Here is a 27,005-nt window from a genome sequence, read left to right on the forward strand (position 1 = left end):
CCAACCCAAAACAAACAAAAACAAAAAAATTTTTTAAAAGAGATAATTATAAAAAATATTTCTGTAAAATATTTCATCTCTTTCTGTAAAGACTTCATTTTGGATCTATTTTACAAGCTAGGGCAGACAGTAGGAAAAAGAGCTAACATTCGTCAACTTAGGTGGAATACCCACAGTGTCTCCCTTATGCCCCAGAACAACCTTGTTAGGTACAAATTATCTTCATTTTACATCTGATAAAGCTTGATAAAATTAATTTGGCCAGGGGCCAAGGTTACAGAGCAAGTAAGTGGTGTAGTGTGCCTGGCTGCTCTGCTTATTTTCATATTTTCATTCCTTTAAATGCTCAAGATTCAGTTCAGTATTCCTGTAACCAGTCTTGATCAGCGCACCCTGGAACTCAGCCTGGAGATAAACACCTGCTGTATCAGTGACGCCCTGACCTGCAGGTGCACTCAGGGGCTGGAGCCTGTACTGCTCATTTCTCAACTGCCTGTTGGCTGTGCTGGGTCTCAGGCACAGTGTGTTCTGTGAAAAATAATTTTCTATTAGAAGGAGAAGGATGATATCACAGTTAGTGTTTTTCATTCAAGAGAAAGGCTGTTCTTGCAGTGTGGCAGACAACAAAAGGGCAGCTGCAGTGGTTTGTGCAGTTTAGATTATAACCCGCCCCCACCATGATGACATTCTCATCAAAGAAAGAAAGACTTCTGCAGGTGCAACTCACTCTTCTCTGGATTCGCATACCTATTGACTATTCACAGTTTACGTCAAAGTAAGACTTACAGAGTCTTTATTAAAGAGTTTCTATATTTTACACAAAAGTCTTCATCTTGAACAAAATAAGTACACTATTTTTGAAGAGATTTAATATGGTGAGAATGGCAGATTCCTTTTGGAATGCTTGCTGCTTGGATGTAACTGAGGTTTTGATGTAGTGTGAAGTGAGCCTGCAGCCAAGACGTTTGCAATTCTTTCCCACTGGTGAGAAGATTGATATTGAGAGATGAGGAAATGATCTCACAGCAGAGTTCACACTTGTAAGTTTGACTTACTCCTATTCTCCTAGGTATGCAAAAATGTGATCGGAATTAAACAGTCCCTAAAAGAAGAACACACATATTTATCTGAGGCAAGAAAGAAGCAACATGAGTTCATATGCTCCGCAGCACATTGTTTAAACATTAGTTTGAAGCCACGTGGCAATTTAGGAAAAAGCAATTAAGACAAAGTTCTTTTTCCATAAAGCCTTCATTTGGTATCATCTGAACAATAGTTGTCTCCACTTTTGGACTTATAACAATTGTAATAAAAATCACAATCTGGTTGGTTTTTCCTTGTACCTGGATATTCAGTTCATTCCTTGTCTTAAGTGCAGTGTGAAGCCCAACATTTCCTACAGTTTGTCAGAGGATTCCTGGCTCCTTCTGATTCAGTCAACTCTGGTTTTTCTTTTTCAATCTTTCTTTTATTTTACTACTTGCGCCCATTGCTTTCTCCTCCATCTCAGTGGTTCTTTTCCTGAATTTTCTCCAACAATGATCACATATGGCCATTGTGTGTAGTAGACTTTTTATTGAAGAGTTGGCTAATGTGATGATAGGATTACAAAGCATATTAAATAATAGAAAGTAAAGTTGAACAGAGAGTGCTGTTATAAAACAGTTTTCTGTCATTTCTTTACCCTACCTATTTTCCTACTTCCCATCTATTTTCGTGCTCCCTATCTCAACTCTCCAACTGCAGTTGGTTTTCATCCATGGCTTTGAAGAATTTTTTTGCTCCTCTTCTGGTCTGTCCATCTATTATGCATATGTTGTTGTGCTTAATGATATCCCACATTTCTTGAGGCTCTGTTCATCTTTTAAAATTCATTTTTGTTTTTGTTCTTCATATTTCATAATGCCTGTTGATCTACCTTGAAGTTTGATATGCTTTGACTCTGTGTCTCCACCTAAATCTCACCCTGAATTGTAATAATCCCCATATGTCAAGGGTGGGACCATGTGGAGATAATTAAATCATGGGGGCGGTTTCCCCCATGCTGTCCTCATGATTGTGAGTGAGTTCTCATGAGATCTGATGGTTTTTATGAGGTTTCCCTCTTCCCTGGACAGTCATTCTCTCTTCTGCCGCCCTGTGAAGAGGTGCCTTCTGCTGTAATAGTAAGTTTCCTGAGGACTCCCAGACATGAGGAACTGTGAGTTAATTAAACCTCTTTTCTTTATAAGTTACCCAGTCTTGAGTATTTCTTCATAACAGCATGAGAATGGACTCATACAAAGTTTATCTTCTATCTTTATGATTTATCTTCTATACTGATCTATCTTCCACTTCATCTGTTGCTTCAGATTTTGTAATCTCCATTGATCTATCCTCAAGTTTGCTGATTCTGTCTTCTGTGAATTCAGATCTACTTTTGCACCTGTTATGGGTTGAGCTGTGGCCCCCCAAATTTATATAATGAAGTCCTAACCCCTAATACTACAGCATGTGACCTTATTTGGAAATAGGGTTGTTGCAGGTGTAATTGCCTAACATAAAGTCATACTACAGTAGAGTGGGTCCCTAATCTAATAAGACTGGTGCCCCTGTAAAAATGGAAATGTGATGGTCAATACTGAGTGTCAACTTGATTGGATTGAAGGGTGCAAAGCATTGTTCCTGGGGGTGTCTGTAAGGGTGTTGCCAAAGGACATTAACATTTGAGTCAGTGGGCTGGGAAAGGCAGACCCACCTTTAATCTGGGCGGGCATCGTCTAATCAGCTGCTGGCATGGCCAGAATATAAAGCAGGCAGAAAAACGTGAAAAGGCTACACTGGCTTAGCCTCCCAACCTACATCTGTCTCCCGTGCTGGATGCTTCCTGCCCTCAAACATTGGATTCCAAGTTCTTCAGATTTGGGACTTGGACTGGCTCTCCTTGCTCCTCAGCTTGCACATGGCCTGTTGTAGAACCTTGTGATTGTTTGAATTATTACTACTTAATAAACTCCCCTTGATATATATTTACCTATCCAGTTAGTTCTGTCCATCTAGAGAACCCTGACTAATATAGACATTTGGAGCCAGAGACACACACAAGAAGAATCCCTTGTAAAGATAAAGGCAGAGATTGAGGTGATGCTGGAGAAGTGAAGGATCACCAAAGATTTCCAGCAAACCAAAAGAAGCTAGGAGACAGGCATGGAACAAATTTCTTCTTCAGAAGGAAACAAGACTATGGACAACTTGATCTAAATTCTAGCCTCAAGCACTACGAAAAAATAAATTTCTGTTGTTGAAGCCACCCAGTTTGTGATATCTCATTATGAAATCTCTAGCAAACTAATACACATTCCTTTAGTGATTTTTTTTCCATTTCAGTATTGTACTTTTCAACTCCAGAATTTACATGTGTTTCTCCATATAATTTCTTTTATTAATCTTCTCTATTGATGACTCATTATGATCCTACTTTCTTTTGCTTTTTTTAACTTTTATTTTAGGTTCAGGGGTACATGTACAGGTTTGTTATATAGGCAAACTTGTGTTACGGGGGTTCGTTGCAGAGATTATTTCATCACCCAGGTACTAAGCCTAGTACCCAATACTTATTTTTTCTGATCCTCTCCTTCCTCCCACACTCCACCCTCAGGTTGGCCCAGGTGTCTGTTGTTCCCTTCTTTGTGTCCATCTGTTCTCTGATTGTCGACAAGGCTGACAATAACAAACAATGGGGAAAGGACTCCCTATTCAATAAACAGTGCTGGGATAACTGACTAGACATAGGCAGAAGATTGAAACATTCCTTACACCATACACAAAAATTAACTCAAGATGGATTAAAGACTTGTGTGTAAAACTCACAACTATAAAAACTCTAGAAGACAATCTGGGCAATACCATTGTAGACATAGGAATGAGTAAAGATTTCATAACAAATGTGCCAAAAGCAATCATAACAAAAGCAAAAACTGACAGGATGTAATTCATCTTAAGAGCTTCTGCACAGCAAAAGAAACTATCGATGGATTAAACAAATAATCTCCAGAATGGGAAAAAATATTTGCAAACTATGCATTCGGTGAAGGTCTAATATCCAGCGTCCATAAGTAACTTAAACAAATTTACAAGAAAAATCAACCCCGTTACAAAGTGGGTAAAGGACGCAAACAGACACTTTTCAAAAAAAGACATACATGTGACCAAGAATCACATGAAATAACTGTCAATATCACTGGTTATTAGAGAAATGCAAATCAAAACCACAATGAGATACCACCTCACACCATTCAGAATGGCCATGCATTAAAAAGTCCAAAAATAACAGATGCTGGTGAGGTTGCCAAGAAAAGGGAACGCTTATCACTGTTGGTGCGAGGGTGAATTAGTTCAACCATTGTGGAAATCAGTGTGGCAATTCCTCAGAGAGCTAAAACCATGTTTACTTTTAAGTCTTTACACAGGCTTTCCTTTAGTTATATGAACATGTTTATAATAGCTGCTTTGAAGCCTGCCTGCTGAGTCTAACATCTGTATCACCTCAAAGATAATTTCTTTTGCTTCCTCTTTAAACGCTTGAATATGGGTCATCTTTCCTGTGTCTCTGCATGTTCTAGGTTTTGTTGTTGTTAAAATCTGGACAATTTCAGATCATGTATTGTAGCTAATCTGTATACTGACTGTTCCCCTCTCCCCGCACCGGGGCTTGCTTTTGCTCTTTGTTTGTTTCATCTGTTTGTTTAGAGACTTGGTTGAACTAGTTCTGTGAACTCCATTTCCCTGGCAGTACAGGCTCTGAGGTTCCAGCTTATATTTTGTCCCGTGTTTTTGTCATTTAGTTCAGCTGTGTGAGGGTAGGTCTCAAGTCAGCGTAAGCCACTTTTCATCAAAAGGTTGTGCTTCAGTTCCTTAGCCAGTGCACATTTCATCTTTTATCTTTGGATACATGTATGGCATAGGGCCTGGTTTTATAGTTTGGGGATTTTATGCTTTTGTTCCACATTCCACCAGGGACTAGTGGCTTGGAAGTTTCTTTTTCAGTCACCCCTGAAAAGATGCAGTTTTGAACATGCACGCAGTCTTCCAGACCTGTAGGGATGAGTGTGATTTTCTTTTTAAGCCTGGCTTCCCAGGAATAGTCCCTGGGTCAGAATTGCTTATTTTCTAGTCAGCATGTAGTCAGATGGGTCAACCAAACCTCCTTAGTATTTGGTGCAAAAATGACCCATTGAGAGGTGCAGCAAACAAAGTCAGTTTCTCTCTCCCAGGACTAGTTCTGAAATTCAGGCCTTAAATTAACAAGAATGTACCCCTTGATATATTATTATTTACTGCTTATTTATATAAATCCTAAATGGCTGTGAAGTGTCTGCGCTTATACACAGTCTGCAGCTTGTACAGTCAGTCTTCCCAGCCTCCAGGGTTGACTGTGACCTCTTCTTGGCTGTTTCTGTGCTGGGCTTTCTTTTTGAAACTTCTGCTTTTCCATTGCATTTGTTGCTACTAGTATAATGGAACTACCAACCCCTCTCAATTGCTTTCCACCAATATTGCCATTGTTTCTAATGCTTAAGTGTGCAATTTTCTATACTCTGTTCCAAATAAAGTTAGTTTTCTCGGGCAGAGTTGTGGAGTTCTTTGTCCTTATGGCCTCCCTCCTTGGTCTGCCTCTCCCTGGACAGAACCTGAATGACATTCCCTGATCTACAAGAGGGAGACAAAGGGAGGTTTTGACAGCTTCTGGTCTTCTTGTTTTCCTTCTTCAAGCACAGATCTTCTGCCCTATTAGCTTCTTTGGGTGGGGTTGGTGGGTCCTCAGTATTCCTGACCTGCCATTCCTAGAATACAGCTTCTGCCCCCAAAGTGGGAATTGGGTGGGGAAAGGAAACCTGAGTCCCCTCCACCATTCCCACTGGGAGGAGAGCTTCTACAATCAAGAACTGAAGTGTTGAGAGATCGAAGCAGCCTGATCCAGAAAGCACAGTATTGGACGGCGAGCTGGCGTGGAGATAGCCCCATCTTCTTGGCTACACCTCCCTCAAGCAGAGATCCCATAATAAGGAGTGGGGCTTGGAGTGGAAGCAGATCACATTTCAAATGTCAAAGACTTTGTATTCCTACTGAGATTTAGTAGATTTTATTGAATATGTGTTCCTCCATTTGCTGCATATGCTTATGACACTTCCAGAGACTTTACATGATTAAAAAAAAAAAAAACAATTTTCACCAGTTAAGTGGTTTTAGTACTGAGAGTATACTGGGTCTGTCATACAGCCATTCTAGAAGTACAACATACCCACTTAATTTTTACTTCTTGTCTCCTATTCATTACTCAGCTTCCCACTACGCAGCTGGCGGTTCTTTCTCTTGCCCAACCACTTTTCTTTTCCTTCTTCGTTTTTTATCCCATACTAAACAACTCTTGCTTTTTTGAATGCAGAATAATTCATCAATCTCACTTTACTGTTCTTAATCCTCCTTTCCAAACAAAAATGACCCACAGAGTGGTGTAGTAAAGAAACTCAGTTCCTCTCTCCCAGGACTAGTTCTGAAATCCAGGCCTCAAATCAACAAAAATTTATCCATTGATACATTATTTTTTATTGCTTATTTACTCAAATCCTAAATGGCTGTGAAGAGCCAGGCACTACACTGGAGCCCAAAAAGTAAGAGGCTTCTGCATCTGAGAGGCTCTCAGTCTTCTGGGGGTACAGACATGGGAATAACGCATGGCGACTGTGTGCAAAGGCTGAAACAGGAGGACGCGCAAGGGCTCTGGGGACCACTTACTGTCTGGTAACCCAGACAAAGTTTCAGAGAAGGAGGCAAGGGCATCCTATTCAGAGGAACTACAGGGAGGCCAGGCCAAAAGGTATAAAATGGTGAAGTTTGAGTCATTACAAATTGTTCAATGAGAGCAGGGGGACGAGTGTAGAGATGTGCAGAGGTGAAAAACAAGAAAGATAGACAGAGACTTGCCACCTGTGTTAACTTGGTAGTTCCAATTCTACCACCCTAATTAGGTGTGGTTTAACAAGAACTGACTCATATTGAGATCTCCTGCTAGTCAGTTAATGAATTAGACTCTGCTGGACATAGTAAAGGCTTTCCATAGGTAATTGCTTGACTGTTATCTGGAATACTGGCTGTTTTTAAGTTGACAATTAGAATCTCACATCAAAAAGATAGTAGGCAGACACCCCCATCCAAGGACTTGCTAAGAGATAGCTAAGCTGGTCCTCTGAAGCTCATCTGATTTTTCATCCAGCCTGTTTAACCAAAAGACTGGATCCTTAAGGGGAGTTCATGGGCAGAGTCCCTAATAGAGGGGAGATGTCAGCTTAGGGATGGTGGCGAGGATCCGTTTCTCATCCCAGGAAAGTGAAGGGACCAAGAGAACCATTTGGAAAGATTGTGAGTACTTCCAAGAAGGGGATCCTGGTATCTTACTCCTTGCCTGACACTATGTGCCAGACGCTATAGGAAACACATGTATCTAAAATTATTAAATCCTTACAGCAGTCATACAGTATTGATATTTCAGTTTTTCAATTTTATATACGGGGCCCTGAGACTTGCTCAAGGTCATGCAGATAGTAAACAAAAGACCCAGGGCTTGAGTCTGTGAATCTGTGAATCTGGCTGCCTTTTGCTGTGACTGGATGGGATCAAGTCATCTTAGAAGAGCCCACCCTAGACAGCAGTTTGCTGGCTCGAGGGAACACTGGGCTGTGGGGAAGCAAAGCTGAGAAGGGCCATCACAAGACGTCAGGAAGGGAGGTCATTGCCTAGTGAATAGGGGACAGAAGAGTGGAAGAGAGAAAGAATGGACCACACTCCTTTCTTCCGTGTAAGGAGAGAACACACGGCCCTAACTTGTTTCTAAGTGTGAACGATGGTCTCTCTTCACTTATTTCACTTCATTATTTATTTATGCTATTTATGCTTTCCTCCTTCCCAGTTCTCCCACTGATTGCAATGTTATTCAAGTTAATTTTCATAAATAAATTATTCCAACAATGGACTAAGTATAAATTAGTTGACATAATTGTTCATCCATTTTGGTAAATACAGAATGTGACATTAAGTAGTTTATGCTAACATAAGCTCTTGGTTTCTTTGATCATTAACATTTTCTGAATAATAATAAATCACATCTTTCTCATTATCCTTTAGGTTCCTTTAAGATCCATGAATTTCAATGGAGAGTGATAAAGGAAAACAAAGATAATTCTTAGCTAGATTCCTGTGTGGAATACAACAAAAGAGAAAACACACACACTCACAGTTTCCCTTCTTAATGAAAGTATTTTTCATTCCCATTAGCAGATCACTTTTTCTGCCTTAATTTTCAGGCACTTTCCAAAACAGCAAGATTGAATATAGTTATTTAAAGGAATTCAAATCTTGATAATTGGTGATTCCCTTCCAAAGTAATTTTGGGGCTCAAAGAGCATCCTAAAGCTAAAACAATTTATTTTAAAGATAAGTTGCAGAAGGAGTATTCTTAATCACTGTCTTATTTTCCTTTTTCTCCCTCATGTTTCATTTCCTTCCTTGTCTTTCCCCCATTCTCCTTCCGCTCTCCAACGTCTCCCTCCTTCTCATCCTCCTTCTTCATATCTTCAACAGATTGAGACTTGTAAGATCCTCAGTTTCCAAGACCCTGAAGGGAGAGAGTCCTTTTCCTGGAAATCCCAGCAAGGCCCTTGGAGGGCTTTGCTTGGTCTGGCTCAGGTCACATCCAATGTATGTGAAGTGGCCTGAAGGATGTTACTCTGAGGGGTCAGGACATGGTTATGATGTAAATCTGGAGAGCAGGAACCCTGGTGAGTCACGAGGAATGAGCAACAGGAAGGGGTGGTTCACAGAAGCATCAGAAATATTCTTTTGCCAAACAAAGTGGGGAATGGATGCTGGCAAGAAAGAACAGTGGAGTGCTTCTACGGCTGTCATCTATGTGTGTGTGTGCGCGCGTGTGTGCACACGTGCGCTCGTGTGTGTTTAACCTAAGGCCTATGCTAAGAAAGCCCTTTCCCAATACAAGTGTATAATATTTTTATGTTTCTGCAATTATATTTAATGTGATAAGAATTTGTTTTGGGGTTAAATAGTGGTATCTTTTGAATCTATTTTTTAAGTGGCCAATTTCTGAAGACAGTTTCTTAAATAATTCATCATTTCCCAACTGATTGTAACAGTCTTGTTTTTATTTATTTTTTTATTTTTATTTTTTTTTAAGTTAAACTGTCCTGCGTACATCCAGAGCCAATAGCGGGCTGGTCTTTGCATGATTTGCTACACTGTCCTGCCTGTCAGGAAAGTTCACAGTTACTTTCTTCTTTCCACCCAAATTTCTTGTTTTGTTTTTGTTTTTGATTTTGGCTGATGTTACTTTCCTATTGAATAAAATTGAACATGTGCATAGACATAATGAATGCATTTGAAAAGCAAAGAAAAGAAAGGAACAATGTTAGAGCCACTTAATTGTTAAAAACAAAAAAAAAATGCCTGGAGAAGCTTTCTCCGTCTGTCTTCGGGTGTTGGCACACTGGAGAGACTTCCAGCAATGGGGGCGGGGGGTGTCACAGATCTAAGCGTTAGAAGCCAATGCCCAAAGGAGTAGGGGTGCTCTACCAGGGACGGGGGGCTACAAGTAAGAGGTGGTCATAGTGCGGCTCCTTGTGTCACACAATACTCTTGAATTCTGACCACTAGATTTTGACATGAGGATCATGGCCCCCCAGGGAACAGTGTGGATCTGGAAAGGGCAGGGGGCTTTCCTCTTCAGATGTGGTCAGTCATGGACTCGGCACATGTGGTTTGGCTGATCTGCCCTTCCAGAAGGTAGTTTGCCCAGATGTGATCTGTTTGTGGGCGTGCACTACCTGCAGTGTGGCTGTCCTATGTGTCACTGCTCGCTTTCTTGTACTTGCTGAGTGCAGGGTCCTCTCTGGCAAGCACCGTGGATTGCTGGGTCCTGCAGTGCCTGAGGGGCTCATGGCCATGGCCAGGACCAGGATGGCCACCAGGATCCTGGGTTGCATGGGGACCTAGCCATGGTCTGCTCAAATGCAGAGCACATAGCATGGAACTGCAGCCAGCTGTACGGGTGTGAAGAGGGCCTAGCAGCATCTTAGGTGACTCCCTAGTTGAGTTCTCACAGCCCCTAAGGTATCTGGGGATCCCAGTAGCCATGGGCACAACTTTAGATTGCCCTTCTCTGAAGACCATTGTCATAGCAGCATTTGGATAACCAAGAACTTTTTGTTTTTTATATATATCCATTTCTTTACCCAATTCAAATCAACTTAAAATTGACAAGTATATAGGTTTTCTTGGCTATCTTTAGGAAATAAGTTGGGAGCAGAGACTTTCCTGCACATATTTTAAGGCATAAGAAATTAATTTAAAATAGGAACACTAATTAAGTATTATATGATGGAAATAGCAGTAGATATGATGTCAGAATACTCTTATTTACTATCTGCTTGACCTTGGGCTTGTTGCCTAACTTCTAAGCATCAGTTTCCTCATCTACAAAGTAAGAGTCATACTGTGACTTGCAAGGTTATTTTGAAGATTAAATGAGACTTCTTGAATATCATTATCAATCTGGCAGTGTGCTAACATTGACGAGTCAATGCTCAAGTAGAGGTAACTCATCTTGAAAGTCACACAATTCCTCTCATGTAGCCATCATTGACAAATTCTTTATAAATGTAGGAAACAGTATAGGAAACAGTTTAGCATAGATTGCTCATGTTAATAAAACATGTTGTATGTCTGTTCTAGCACTATTTATAGTGCTATTCAAATCCAGTCTATGAATTTAAAAAATGAATGGAGGACACATAAGTTGGTAAGATTATAACTGCCTGGCTTATGGTAGAAGTTTCTCGAATGGGTGTTATTTTAAAATGTAATCAAGACAATTGAAATAGGTATTCAAAAAATGTGGCATACTATCAGCCGTAAATATTTTGGCCATACTCCTCGTGGAAGAATTAGTCTTACAACTTTAAACAGTTATGTGCCTGTAATGCTCACACACATGGGCTAATCTTGTTCTTGTTACCTATTTTGTAGCTCTCTTGAAACTAGCTTTCCTCTGCCACATTTACCTTCTCTTCCTGTAGGGCGTGCACACTCTTCTGAGTGGCAGGAATGTGTGAACATGCCCAAAGAAGTGTGGGGTCCCGCAGTTTGTGGTGGTGACTGGGCGGTGGTTGCCTCCATGCTCACAGCTCTTCCCTGGAGCTGTTTCATTTGCGGAAGGGCACCGGCAGCACTTAGGCGTTGTTGGGTTAAATTAAATATACAGCAATTAGCATTTTCCAAGCAAAATTATATATGTGGCCACTGTCATATATTTTAAATGCAAGTTGAATATGAGTGTAAGTCAGCATTTTTGGATGTCTTTTGTGCAGTACAGACTTGAGAGTGGCTCCCAAGATCCCCACCTCCTGGTGTTCAGTCTCCTGAGTAATCCCCTTCCCTCAAGTGTGGGTGTGGTCTGTAACCTGCTTCTAGTCAATAGAATATGGAAAGCGTAATGTATCTATGTTATATGTTAGCGGTTATACGTATGCGGTTCTATGATTATATATATTACATAAAAGTTCAGCACTGGTTAGCTGGAATCTCTTTCTTCCTTGTTGGCTTTGAACAAGGAAGCTTCCAGGAAGCGAGCAGCCTGGTTGGGAAAGCTCACATGGCAAGGAATTCTAGGCAATCACTAGTTGCTGAGGTCAGTCTCTGTCCTACAAACAGCAGAAAAATGAGGCCCTTGTTTCCACAGTGACAAGGAAATAAATTCTGCCAACAATCTGACAAAGCTTGGAAGCAGATCCTTCCCCAGTTCAGCCTCTGATGAGAACACAGACCCAGGCAACGCCTTGATTTTAGCTGTTTGGGACCCTAAGGCAGAGGCCCCAGCTAAGCCATGCTTAGACTCCTGACACATAGGAACTACAGGACTATCTACAGAAACCGTAGATAATAAAAAGGTGGTGTTTTAAGTCGCTAAGTTTGTGATTATTGCTTATGCATCAATAGATAACTAATACATTTTCCCCCATATTTTTCACCAGATCAAATGCCATGTTGTTAGTTAGCATCTGATAAGCCAATGAGTTGAAGTAGGCAATTCTCTTAATTCATATGTATGCAAAAGGTTGCTATCAAGGGATAAATAATAAGTCAGCGTTTATGGGCCAATGATATATTAAAAAGTGTGTGAAACGCACTGGTCTGAGGTTCATGTTCTAGGTTCCAGGCTCAATGCTAACATCTCATATCATTCTCATCTAAGACCCTTCTATCTGTTAACTTAAAAATGAAAAATTTGAATCAGGCAAATCTTAAGCTCCATTGTAGCTGTAAATTCTATTACAGGGTTTTAATTTACAGCTCTAAGACCTAGAACTTTTTTACCTCTAGTTAACTGTTAAATAAACCTGTTGCTTATTTTGGAATTCCTGATGCTTATAAGTGTCTGGTTGGGAATAAAGGGGCCTTACTTAATGACTGAAGAGAGCACATTAACTTCTCAGTGGAAACCAGCTGTTTAATTTACATAATATTTTTAAAATCTCCTCTTTTTTTTTAAGCTGGGAAATCTATCAGCAGGAATATGACAGTTTAGGTACAGCCTGTTAAGTAAAAATAGATTTTCTCCATTCATTACCATATTAAATAAAAGAGGAACTTTTTCTTTCCAGGCTGAAAAATGTGAAATGTTTGGCCTTTATACATTTCCTGTCCAACAAAAAAATTAAAAAATAAAGAAAGAACAAAACAAAAGAAAAACAAAACAAAAAAAAAGACAGAAGATCTCTATTTGGATTACACAAAGAAAGTAAAACTAATTTTATTTATTTTATTATTTAAAAGATATTTCATGCATCACAATTAGAATAGGGAATCTTTGTTGCCTTACTTGCAGTTTATAGCTGGTGTAAAAGATCCTATCCAGTAGGTGTCAGCAAAGTAGTCTTACAAATCAGCACAGGGGGCTTCTATTAGCTTTATAACCACTGCTAGGTAAATAATAAGAGCTTTTCTTTCTACAGTGAAATGTTACATCAGTGTATCTACAATTAAAGAAAAAAAAATGAAGAGAGAAAGAAATTTCCAATAGAAAAAAAAAAATCTACTTTCTTCTCTCGTTTTTGGCCCCATGTAACAAAAAGTGCATGCTGAAATATCATAGAGAGATACAGCACAGCCTCCTGGTTTCGGATATCATAATAAAACAGGAGATCATGCGTACCTGGGTAGCACTCACTGCAGAATTATGATATTGTGAAAAGGTTTTAAGACGTATATGGGTGTTGGGTGTGTGCGTATCTATCATAGTCTGAGAAGCCCAGATGGTAAAACCTGAGCTGGAAAGTTTCTGAAATAAACAGCACAGCCACATTAACAACATCATTTCGAAATATATGTAATTTAAGAGGAAAATAGAACAGATAAGTAGAATGCTAACCTAAGGTGGAATGTGTGTTCCTTCTTCCCTTCCTCTGAAAGAGGCTGTGGTAGGGGGTTGTGAGAAATCCTAGCACAACCAGAGGATGTCTTGTGGGAAGAGGAGAGAACAGGTCTTAGAGAGGAAAGGAGAGCTTATTTCTCAGGAAAGATGTGTAGGCTCAGAGGCGGCTACATTCCCAAGGAGGACTTGGAAAGTATCCAGCCTGATCACAGGACCGAAAAGGAATTACAGTATGGTGGGTAAGACGGACTAACAACCAGGGAACATAAAGAGAAGAGAAGCAGAGTAGAAATGAGGAAATTTATTTATTTTTTGGTTTTATCGAATTTTAATTCAAGTATAATATAGGTCAAGAAAGTGCGTGTATGTTAAGTGTAAAATTCAATAAAATATATAAATATTTACACATAGTCTACAAATACATACTAATAAAGATAAAATTTGCCCTGCTGGCAGAATAACTCTGAAGGAAGAATGGAGAATTGAAACAGAAAATCGACTTTTCAAAAGAGGTTGCACTATAACTTGCAAAAGTAGAAAAGTTGGGCCAAACCAAACCAAACCAAACATCTGGTGTGCTGTAGACTAGATTCAAACTCCTTGAACTCCAGCCTATTCAGATCTGTGTATTTTGAGACAATGGGGTAGATAAACTGACCCAACGGTGACTCCAAAGGGATCCTGTGTTCTAAAGATAAGATGCCTGACTGTTCCAGACACTCCCCAGTTTTACAAATTCGAACCATTGCCTGCCTGTACTGTCCTACGGTTAATTTCAACTTCAAAAACAGTAAGAACACCCTTTGCCTAACTCCTCCCATTGGAGACATATCACGGTTTATCTTAGTGTTGATCTCTCTTGCTGCAGCAAGTAAGAAAAGTAACTGTTCTCTACAGGTGTGTTCCTGGTAATCTCTGACTTAGAGGCATCAACACACATCAACGCTCCTGTGTAAAGATTGCTCGGATTGAGAAACAACATCGCCAGCACCCCTGAGGTTCCCTTTTGTGGCCCCTTGCAGTTATTACCATTCCCTGTGATAACCACTATTCTGACTTCTATCATCATGGATTTTTTTTTTTTTTTTACAAAAATAAAATCAAACACATGTACCTTTTTGTGTCTGTCTTCTTTTGTTCAGTATTATGTTTTTGAAATTCCTCAACTTGTGTGTGTAGCATTAGCACATTATTCTCATTGATGTGTAGTATGCCGTTGTATGGATATACCACCATTTATTTAGCCTTTCACTGTTGGCCATTTGGGTTGTTTCCAATTTGATGTTATGTCAAATAACACTGCTCTGAACATTCTCGTACACGACTTTTGGTGCATATATGCATGCACTACTTTAGTCGTGTGCCTGGGGGTAGAATCATAGGATCTCCATTTGTTTAGTTCGCGGTTACTGGAAAACAGTTTCCAAGGTATTTATCCCAATGGATACTTCCATGAGCACTGTATGAGGCAGTAGTTTTCATCACTCTCTTCCTATTAAGTTAACATTCCAGATGTCAGTGGCCTATCCTAGAGCAATTAAATTAGAATCTTCATGGGTGGGGCTAGAGACTCCTAGTTCTTAGGTGACTCCTAGGAAATTCTGATGTGCAAATAGGGTTCATAACCACTGATGTAAAGAGGTCCCAGGACCAGTAGCACTGTACCACAATGGGAAAGTCTACCTTATGGAGAAGGGATCTAGATACTCAAAAGGTCTCCAACCCTGGGCTTCCTAATGCCTCAGAAACACTCAACATGAACTGAGTTGAGTAGGAGCTTGTGCTGGTGCAGGGGCCACACTTTGGGAAGGTTTTTCACTTAATAAACTCTGATAAATTAAATAATACTTCAGAACTAGGAATTTTATGTCAGAAACAAAGATCGGTAATTCTACTCACAAGCTATTAGTGAATCATTTGGATAAAGAGATGCCTTATAATCTAACTGGAGTTACATTTCTACAAAGGATTCTTTTAGACATATTCTTCATAGTTCAGGCTGATTCCTATTTTCTCTAACCTCCTTCAGTAGTTTTAGCCATTCTGTGATGGTGTGATGGTATCTCCTGCAGATTTACTTTGCATTTACCTGATAATCAATGATATTGAGCACCATTTCATATATTTGTCACCTATCAAATATCTTTTTTCTTTTCTGTTTTGAGATGGAGTCTCGCTGTCACCCAGGCTGGAGTGCAGTGGCGTGATCTTCACTCACTGCAACCTCTGCCTCCTGGGTTCAAGTGTTTCTCCTGCCTCAGCCTCCCGAGTAGCTGGGACTCAGGTGTGTGCCACCATGCCCGGCTAACTTTTTGTATTATTTTAATAGAGACGGGAGTTTCACAGTGTTAACCAGGATGTTCTCTATTTCCTGACCTTGTGATCTGCCCACCTTGGCCTCCCAAAGTGCTGGGATTACAGGCTTGAGCCACTGCGCATGACCCCAGATACTTTTTTTTTGATGAACTGCCGATTTGTAGGAAGGCTTAGGGATTTAGTTTGAATATTAGTTTGGGATTTGAGCCCTAGATTAGTTGCTTACTAACTGTGTGATATCAGTTGGAGCTGGGACCATCAGTGTATTAGAGAAGCATTTAAGAGAACAAATTTTACAACAGTTTGCGTGCGATTTCAATGTTAATCCAAAGTCATTATATATATATAATACATAATATATAATATACAATATACAACCTGCCTTGGTTTTTAAAAATCTCTATTTGACAAGGCTCTGTCAGAGTTTGCTTTCCTGAATCCTGAAAATCTTTGGGTGCTAAGATATACAGCTCATGATTCAAATTTTTTGTTCCCTGACAACCCTTAGAAGGTTTTATTGCTCCATGGAGTCACCCCTCCCTTAGGCCTATTTTCCTCCTGTCTTCTCTGATCAGGAAACTGGGGTTTGGAGAAGTTGAACAATCTGGCTGACACCCACTGCTCCTAGTAAGTGGTAGTGTATGGTACTCAACTCAGGCCTGCTGGGTCCAAGGGAGTAGACTGACTATGCACTAAACTATGCTGCCTCTTGATAGAGCCCCAAAGTTTGAGTTGGAAAGGATTGTGTTGAGCTACTGCTAAGCGTGAGACACATTTAGGGATTGAAATACCATGCTGTAGACTGTAGTCCTTGTATTATGTTCTCCTTCCTATGACGTGCATTATGTAAATACTTACAATCACCTGCTATGTCTAACTACATGTTTACTAAGCATCTATTATAGACATGATAAATAAAATGATGAATAAGACACACATAATTCCTGCCCACGTGGAGCTCACTATAAACAACTGTTTCGAAAGAGGTTTAGAAGGCCCATAGAAAGGTGTTAGAATAGATACATATCTGTGTGTTATTTATGTGTGTGTGTGTATGTGTGTTTTGCATGAGTACAAAATGAAGGACTATTGAACTCAGGGTTCTACCCCTCCTTACCTCTTCTCAGGCCTTACTTCATCTACTGTTTCAAAATTTTTCTTCCACCTGATTTTTCTCATCATTACTTAAGCAGCCCAGTTTCTCCCCTCTTTAAAACAAAACAGTACCAAAGACAAAACCTCCTTCCATGACCCTGTACACTCCCACTGGAGGGCGGGAGAAGTGAGATAATGGGGAGCAGTGTCATGGAAGGAGGGTGTGGGGTCATGGAAGGAGGGTGCAGTGTCATGTAAGGAGGGTGTGGGGTCATGGAAGGAGGGTGCAGTGTCATGTACGGAGGGTGCAGAGTCATGGAAGGAGGATGCAGTGTCATGTAAGGAGGGTGCAGGGTCATGGAAGGAGGGTGCAGGGTCATGGAAGGAGGGTGCAGGGTCATGGAAGGAGGGTGCAGGGTCATGGAAGGAGGGTGCAGGGTCATGGAAGGAGGGTGCAGGGTCATGAAAGGAGCGTGCAGGGTCATGGAAGGAGAGTGCAGCGTCATGGAAGGAGGGTGTAGGGTCATGGAAGGAGGGTGCAGGGTCATGGAAAGAAGGTTTAGGGTCATGGAAGGAGGGTGTAGGGTCATGGAAGGAGGGTGTAGGGTCATGGAAGGAGAATGTAGGGTCATGGAAGGAGGGTGCAGGGTCATGGAAGGAGTGTGCAGGGTCATGTAAGGAGGGTGCAGGGTCATGGAAGGAGGGTACAGGGTCATGAAAGGAGCGTGCAGGGTCATGGAAGGAGAGTGCAGGGTCATGGAAGGAGGGTGTAGGGTCATGGAAGGAGGGTGCAGTGTCATGGAAAGAAGGTTTAGGGTCATGGAAGGAGGGTGTAGGGTCATGGAAGGAGGGTGTAGGGTCATGGAAGGAGAATGTAGGGTCATGGAAGGAGGGTGCAGGGTCATGGAAGGAGTGTGCAGGGTCATGTAAGGAGGGTGCAGGGTCATGGAAGGAGGGTACAGGGTCATGAAAGGAGCGTGCAGGGTCATGGAAGGAGAGTGCAGGGTCATGGAAGGAGGGTGTAGGGTCATGGAAGGAGGGTGCAGGGTCATGGAAAGAGGGTGTAGGGTCATGGAAGGAGGGTGTAGGATCATGGAAGGAGGGTGCAGTGTCATGGAAAGAAGGTGTAGGGTCATGGAAGGAGGGTGTAGGATCATGGAAGGAGGGGTGCAGTGTCATGGAAAGAAGGTGTAGGGTCATGGAAGGAGGGTGTAGGGTCATGGAAGGAGGGTGCAGTGTCATGGAAAGAAGGTGTAGGGTCATGGAAGGAGGGTGTAGGGTCATGGAAGGAGGGTGCAGGGTCATGTAAGGAGGGTGCAGGGTCATGGAAGGAGGGTACAGGGTCATGAAAGGAGGCTTTCTCTTTGGTATTGTTGTGTTTGAAAGAGGGATAAACTTGGATGTGTAAGTATTTCCCGCCTAAGCCTCTGGAGAGCACATCTCATCCTGATTCTTCACGGTCCTTTGGTCTTCAATGCCATCAGTCTACCCCTGCGGGTGCTGCTAGTTTGTGGAGACAACAGCAGTGTTGCAGCACTGAAAGCATGCTCCTCGGGCTTCACCTTCCTCATTCTCAGCATCCCATGACCTAGCTGGACATGCCTTCATTCTTCTTGCCAGTGTTTCTTCTCCATTTCTTCCCGTGACTTCTTGGTCTTACTCAGGGTCTTTTGTTTTCAACCGGTCTCTCAGGATACTATCCTAGAAGTTCTCTCTCAACATACTCTCCATAGGCATCATCTCACTCCAGGAAGACCCCATCAAGTCTCTATCTTCAGCCTCTATGATTCAGTTCCAAATGTTCAACTGTCCACTGGACGTTTCCTTGTAGACATCTGAGAGGACACCTCAAACTTCACATATTCCAAGTTAAATTCATTATCTGCACCCTTTGTTTTGTTTACTCTGTTCCCTAAATCAGTGAGTAACACCTATATCTAAGAAGTTGTGAATTATCCTGGAATGCTTTTTTCACTTTATCCCCCACATCAAACCAGTTGCAAATTTTACCTCCTGAATTTTCTCCTTACCTCTCTACCATTGTATGGTGGAGACTCCTGTACTAACACAGCTTCCTAAATGCTCTTCTGGCCACCAATATTGTTCCCACCAAACCTAATTTTCTTGCACCAGCTGGAAATTTGTATCCTAAAGGGCAAATTGGTCATGAGCAATTGCAAGCCCTTTATCTTGACTTGTGAAACCATTTCTTATCTATACCTGGCTTACATGGCTTACCCCTCTGTCCTGCCTCCCCTCATTTTTTTCCTTTTGAAACAAAGTCTCACTCTGTCACCTAGGCTGGAGTACAGTGTTTCGATCTCAGCTCACTGCAACCTTGGCCTCCCAGGCTCAAGTGATTCTTGTGGCTCAGCCTCCCAAGTAGCTGGGACTACATGCATGTGCCACCATGCCTGGTTAATTTTCTTTGTATTTTTAGTATAGATGGGGTTTTGTCATGTTGGCCAGACTGGTCTCGAACTCTTGGCCTCAAGTAATCCAACTCCCTCGGCTTCCCAAAGTGCTGGGATTACAGGTGTGACTCATCATGCCCGGCCCCATCTCTCCTCATTCTTCCCTGCAATCATAGTGATCCTATTTATCTTTTGTTCAGCCCTGCTCTTTCTTTTGCACAGAGGCTTTTCTCTTTTATAACCCTTGCTTCTTCCTTCCACACCCCATGATCTTGCTCACTTCTATGCATCCTCACTTCTCATCTTAGCTCCCATTTCTCTAGAAGGAATCCCCACTTTTCTCCCAGCCAGCTTGAATTAAGTGACTCATCCCTATGTTCTCACAGCTCCTAATTTATTCTGCTCAGAGTTATGACTTAAAATTCACAGTGTGATTACCTGCGAGGGCAGTCATAGGACCGTGTTTACCAGGCTCCTTATTTCCCTCTAGCATCTAGAAGAGTGTAGAAAGAATGTTTAAGGATTGTGTTGTATGTACATAAAAACTCCTCAAATATTTCCACATAAACTTTTTTTTTTTTAAGCCAAATGCAAGAGTTCCTGAACTGAGCGGTAATGCTTCTATAGTGATGTCTATAGTGATGTCTGCCAGACACTATTACTTTCTGTCTATTGTTACTTCATTCCTGTAGGTCTCCTCTTAATCCTCTGTCTTTATTTCCCAATTCTCCTGCAATTAGAGAAGCATTTGATAAATTGTAGGACAAACAAACAAACCAATATATTTTTGCATTCTCTGCAAGGAGCAAAATTTGAGACAAAATTCTCTACGTTCTTTCATTCCATCAAAGGACAGAATACCAAAAATGCCATAGGATCTGGTCTCCGATGTTGACACCAAAAATTGCTTTGTGATAAGCTGTGTGTGGCATCACATAATTGCATAATTGTAATTTCCACATATTTCCAGGAATTCAACCATAAACATTTAGAAATATGGGTGATACCCTTAATGTTAACTTTCCTCTAATTGCAGCACTTGAATTGCTAGTTGTGATTGTCCTGAACTTTTACACAAGAACTTCCCAAAGGATTTTCTGTGGAAACTAGTCCCTTGAGATGCTCATCTAGATGAGAGTCCTGTATTTAATAAGTTTTGAAGCTGTATGTCCTCTTTTCTTTCAGCAAGTCACAATGCACATCAGCCTAATGCAGGCTCTGTGATGTGTGCAGTCATCTCAGCATCTCCAGTCCATTTGCAACCATGAAACCTTTTTTTCTGTAAATTTATTAATTTGCTGAAGAATGTAGTTTAAATAAATTGATTTTGGTTTCTTATTTCTGCTTCATAGCACCCCCTGTGCTAACCAGATTCTTACCTTTATTAGCAACTGTAAAAAATAATAATAGTGACGGTAGTTAACATTTTTTGAGCGTTACTGTGTCCATTATTCTAAGTACTTTATAGGTATTAGCTCATTAATCTTTCCACTTATCCTATGGGGTAGATATTACCATTATCATCTACCTTAATAGAATGAAAATTTAGGCATAAAGAGGTGAAGTATTTTGTCCAAGGTCACACAGCTGTTGAGTAGTGGAACTGGGATTTGAACTCAGGCAGTTAGATTTAAGAATCTGGGCTTAGTATCATTTCTGGTGATATATCTACCTTCTTTTCTTTTACTATCCTGGATCCTGAACAGTGCCTTTCAAATGGTAGGTGTATTAGTCCATTTTCACATTGCTAATAAAGACATACCTGAGACTGGGCAATTTACAAAAGAAAGAGATTTAATGGGAGGTACAGTTCCAAGTGGCTGGGGAAGCCTCACAATCATAGTGAAAGGCAAGGAGGAGCAAGTCATATCTTACACGACTGGCAGCAGGCAGGGAGATCTTGTGCAGGCAAAACTCCTGATTTTTTAAAACCATCAGATCTTGTGAGACTCATTCACCATGAAGAGAACAGCACAGGAAAGACCCACCCCATAATTCAATCACCTCCCAGTGGTTTCCTCCTATTACACATAGGAATTGTGGGAGTTACAATTCAAGATGAGATTTGGGTGGGGACACAGAGCCAAACCATATCAATCCATCCCTGGCCCCTGTAAAATCTCATGTCCTCACATTTCATCATGCTTTCCCAATGATCCCCCAAAATTTCAGCTAATTTCAGCACTAACTCAAAAGTCCACAGTCCAAAGTCTCATCAGACACAAGGCAAGTCCCTTCTGTCTGTGAGCCTGTAAAATCAAAAGCAAGTTAGTTACTTCCTAGATACAATGAGGGTACAGGCATTGGGTAAACACATCCATTTCAAATGGGAAAAATTGGCCAAAACAACGAGTGTACAGGCCCCATGCAAGTCCAAATCCAGTGGAACAGGCAAATCTTAAAGCTCCAAAATGATCTCCTTTGACTTAATATCTCATATCCAGGTTATGCTGACACAAGAGGTGAGTTCCCATGGTCTTGGGCAGTTCCACCCTGTGGCTTTGGAGGGTACAGCCTCCTTCCTGGCTGCTTTCATGGGCTAGCATGGAGTGTCTGCACCTTTTCCAATCAAATGGTGCAAGCTGTCAGTGGATCTACCATTCTGGGGTCTGGAGGACAGTGGCCCTCTTCTCACAGCTCCACTAGGCAGTGCCCCAGTAGGGACTCTGTGTGGGAGCTCTGACCCCACATTTCCCTTCAGCACTGCCCTACCAGAGATTTTCCATTAGCGCCCTGCCCCTGCAGCAAACTTCTGCCTAAGCATCCAGGCATTTCCCTATGTCCTCTGAAATCTAGGTGGAGATTCTCAAACCCCAGTTATTGACTATTGTGTACTCACAGACTCAACACCACTTGGAAGCTGCCAAGGTTTGGAGCTTGCACCCTCTGAAGCCACAGCCCGAGCTCTCCATTGGTCCTTTTCAGCCATGGCTGGAGCAGTTGGGATGCAAGGCACCAAGTCTCTAGGCTGCACACAGCACAGGGACCATGGGCCTGGCCCACAAACTATTTTCTCCTAGGTCCCCAGGTCTGTGATGGGTAGGACTGCTGTAAAGACCTCTGACATGCCCTGGAGACATTTTCCTTATTGTCTTGGGGATTAATGTTCTGCTCCTTGTTACTTATGCAAATTTCTGCAGCTGACTTGAATTTCTTCTCAGAAAATGGGTTTTTCTTTTCTATCACATTGTCAGGCTGCAAATTTTTCAAGTTTTTGTGCTCTGCTTCTGTTTTAAAACTGAATGCCTTTAACAGCACCCAAGTCACCTCTTGAATGCTTTGCTGCTTAGAAGTTTCTTCTGCCGGATACCCTAAATCATCTCTCTCAAGTTTAAAGTTGCACATGCCACCAGTCTCTTTGCTAAAACATAACAAGAGTCAGTTACATTTGTTCCAGTTCCCAGCAAGTTCCTCATCTCCATGTGAGACCACCTCAGCCTGGACCTTATTGTCCATGTCACCATTTGACTGCTGTTCAAAGTCATTCAACAGGTCTCTAGGAAGTTCCAAACTTTCCCACATTTCCTTGTCTTCTTCTGAGTCCTCCAAATTGCTCCAGCTTCTGCCTGTTACCCAGTTCCCATTTTGGGTATCTTTTCAGCAGCACCCCACTCTACCAATTTACTGTATTAGTTTATTTTAACACTGCTGATAAAGACATACCTGGACTGGGCAATTTACAAAAGAAAGAGGTTTAATTGGGCTTACATTTCCACATGGCTGGGGAAGCCTCACAATCATGGTGGAAGGCAGGCAGAAGCAAATCACATCTTATGTGGATGGCAGCAGGCAAAGAGAGAGATTGTGCAGGCAAACACCCATTTTTTTTTAAACCGTTAGATCTCATGAGACTCTTTCACTGTCCCGAGAACAGTGCAGGAAGGACCTGCTCCCATAATTCAATCACATCCCACTGGGTTTCTCCTACAACACATGGAAATTGTGGGAATTACAATTCAAGATGAGATTTGGGTGGGGACAAAGAGCCAAACCATATCAATAGGCTTTTATGAATACCTGAATCATCTAGCATTCTGTCTTTGACAAAGAAACCAACTTTCATCCCATCTATATCATTCCTAACAATGTAGTTGCCTAGAAGAAGCCAAAACCGTCCCCCTCCAACTTTGTTATCTAATTAAGGAAATAGAGCAGGAGTTATATTGTAGTATATAGCCAGCACATGGTGGGCATATTTTAATAATCTGCCAGAATGTAGATTGAAAAACATGCTATAGTCATGGGTCACAAAATAAACACAGACATCACAAAACAGACTGCCAGAGAATGACAAACATTTGAATATAAATTAAAAGGAGCTTTGCAGACACAGCATAACAAAAAGCCCAATTAACAAAGCTAACCATATGCTACCACCAGAATGGTTGGACACAGTGTAAAACACACTTGCACATTAAATGCAAAGAAATCGCAGATGAAACAGCTTCATCAAAGAAACTGGAACCACTGCCAAACCTACATGCTGCAGTGATAAAAGGGCTTCTTTATAGAGTCACTTTAAATGTCCCCCAATAAAATAGTTATCAAAGGTACACACACCCTGAAGCACTGAACAAATAGAGGTAGAAACTAAAGCAAAACAGTAAGCTTTTGGAACTGTTTTATTATTTTCTTCCACATTGAATAACCACATACCTTGATTTATTTGTAACATTTTTAAAGGTATTACAGAGTACAGGTGAGGAGCATAAAGTTTAGAATCAGGCAGGCTGAGGTTTAAATCCTAGCTGTGCAATGTGCTCATGGCATAATTTTTTTTTTCCCATAATGTTTAGTCTAAGTGACAGTACATATGGAAATGGGAATAACAATATTCTTTACACTTCTTTACACTTTTATCAGGATTAACACTGATGATGCACCCAAACGGTATAGCATAGCATAGCGTTTAGCACAGAGTAAGCATTTATTCTGTAAATAAAAGCTGCTATTATTTATTTTTTAAAGCTATACATATTCTAGGATGCAAATTGAAATGTATATTTTGAGCTGTTGACTGTTTAATTTCAACTGAGCAGAAAAGACTTCCATCTTGGGGAATTCCATTCCTGACATTATATTATTGTACAATAGTGATAGTGGTGGATCACAAAATATTTCATTTGTTCACTGGTTTGTTCATTCATTCATTTATTCATCTGTCCATTTCATTCAACAAACAGTTCGTAGGCATCCTTCAGGCTCAAAATGCACTGTCCTAGGTGCTGAAGATACAGTCCTGACTAAGACACAACATCGGCCATCAAGATGCTCCAAGATTGGTGGGGGAGACATCCAGAAATAGAAATAATTGTAATGCACAAAGTAAGTTGTAAAATAGATACAGGTTTTGAATATTGTGAGAGTGGTATTTATTCTGTCAGGGGAGGGGTGTGCAGTGAGGAGTCATTTGTACTAGATTTTGAGTGATCAGTAGTGATTTCAGGAAGAAATAGGGATTTGGAGATGTTTGAATCTGTTTATTACAGTTATTGAATGGTAGACCATAATTTTCTGGGACTATTCAACTAACTTCTAACTGCGTCATGAAGGAAGGAAGAATTTTCCAATTTTTTTTGGTTTATTACTCCTCTCAACCCCAGGCCTTGAGAGAACTCCACAGCGTTTAAAATGTAGATATTTAAAATATAGATTACAGCGTTTAAAATGTAGATATTTAAGAAAGAATGTGGACTTGGAGGTTTTCTAGATTTAGGTATGGCTTTTCTTACCCTCTGCTCTGCACAGCTCCCCAGATGACCCCAGCAGGGTTGAACCTGAGTTGCCGGTGGGCTTAGCCTGCACCCACTCACTCCGTACTGGCTTCCTTTCCTTCCTGTCTCTCTCTTTCCTCCTCTACCAGTGCTTCTGGGATCACTTCTAAAATAAGCTATTCACACTCAGACCCTTACCTGAGGTTCTGTTTTTAAGAGAACCCAAGCCAAAACAAGACCTCTCTGCTTGATTGCACGTTGTCAACTTGGAGTTACTGAACTCATCAATGTCTGTGAACTATGTTTCCCAGAGTCCCCTTCCCCTTATGATTCTAGGATGGACATTTAGAAAATGTAAGTGACCAGAAGCCATTACTCTCAGAAAGCCATGGAAGCCAACACAGTGACAGACCAATGCAGCTGCACCTAGCAGGCCTCAGCTTCTAGCTTCCAACTCCTGGCCCCACCAACAAACAGCTCCAATGCGAAAACCAAGCACCAGACAACATTCCTTCTGACCATTATGGTTAGTGGCTTATTCTGATTCTCCATCTCCATCTTCCAGACCTTTACTTCCCCAACTCTTCCTACATTTGTGTGTGCTCTAATTGCTATAGCAAGCCTCTTATTACCATAGCATTTTAGTGGTTCTGTTTTCCTGACTGACATCTAACTCTAATTCATAATAATTCAAAGAGCTACTGTGGAGAGTTTTTAGTGCTCATCTTATACCAGACACTGGTTTGAGCATTCTGCATAACAACTCAATCAGTTAGGATTAGTATTGTAATTATTTCCAATTTATAGATGAAGAAACTGAAGGACAGAAACTCTAGGTCAATCAGTTCAACATCACAAAGCCAATAAGTGATGGCGCTAAAATTCAAACCAGGCATCTGACTTCAGAGCCTGTGGTGCAGCCAAATTTCTACTTCCCTCCTGTGGTCAAAAGAAGGTAAACTATTCCATACTTCTACCAGTTCTCTCCTTATTCATTCTTTCTCCCCTGGTTAAATCCTCCTTGGCCTAGGTCCATGTCATGGTGACCATGTACCAATGATCCTTCAGAGGATGCCTCCCATAGGACAAGTGGTGTAGTTGGAAATTTCTATATAATATGCATGATGTGCATTTATTGAAAATATGTCAAGTCCTAGTGTGATGGCTAAATGTTGTGTGTCAACTTGACTGGATTAAGAGATGCACAGAAAACTGGTAAAACATGGTTTCTGGGTGTGTTCTTGAGGGTGTTTCTGGGAAAGAGGAGCATTTACAGGGGTAGACTGAGTAATGAAGATCTTTACCAGTGTGCGTGGACATCACCCAATTTGTTGAGGGCTGAATAAAGCACAAAGGCATTGAAATGACAAATTCACTGTCTCTTTTTGAGCAGGAATATCCATCTTCTCCTGTACTTGGGTATCAGTGGTCCTGGTTCTAGAACTTTCAGACTTGGACTAAGACTTACACTACTGGTTCCCCTGGTTCTCAGGTCTTTAGGCTTGGACGACCCACAACACTGGCTTTTCTGGGCCTTCAGCAGCTTGCAGATAGCAGAGTGAGGCTTCTTAGCTTCCATAGTCATGTGATCCAATCTTTCACATGAAATCTCTTCCTATATGTATCCTATTGGTTCTGTTTCTCTGGAAAACCCTAATATACTCAGGTCCATACCAAAACCTTATATATTAGTCTGTTCTCATGGTGCTGATAAAGACATACCCGAGACTGGGTAATTTTAAAGAAAAAGAAGTTCAATGGACGCATAGTTTCATGTAGCAAGGGAGGCCTCAGTCATGGTGGAAGGCAAAGGCGGAGCAAAGGCACATCTTACATGGCGGCTGGCAAGAGAGTATGTGCAGAAGAACTCCCATTTATAAAATCATCAGATCTCATGAGACTTATTCACTGCCATGAGAACAGTATGGAAGAAACTGCCCCCCTGATTCAATTATTTCCAACTGGCCTCACCCTTGACATGTGGGGATT

The sequence above is a fragment of the Macaca thibetana genome, chromosome 6 (genome assembly GCF_024542745.1).
Source record: "Macaca thibetana thibetana isolate TM-01 chromosome 6, ASM2454274v1, whole genome shotgun sequence".
Classification (NCBI taxonomy): Eukaryota; Metazoa; Chordata; class Mammalia; order Primates; family Cercopithecidae; genus Macaca; species Macaca thibetana.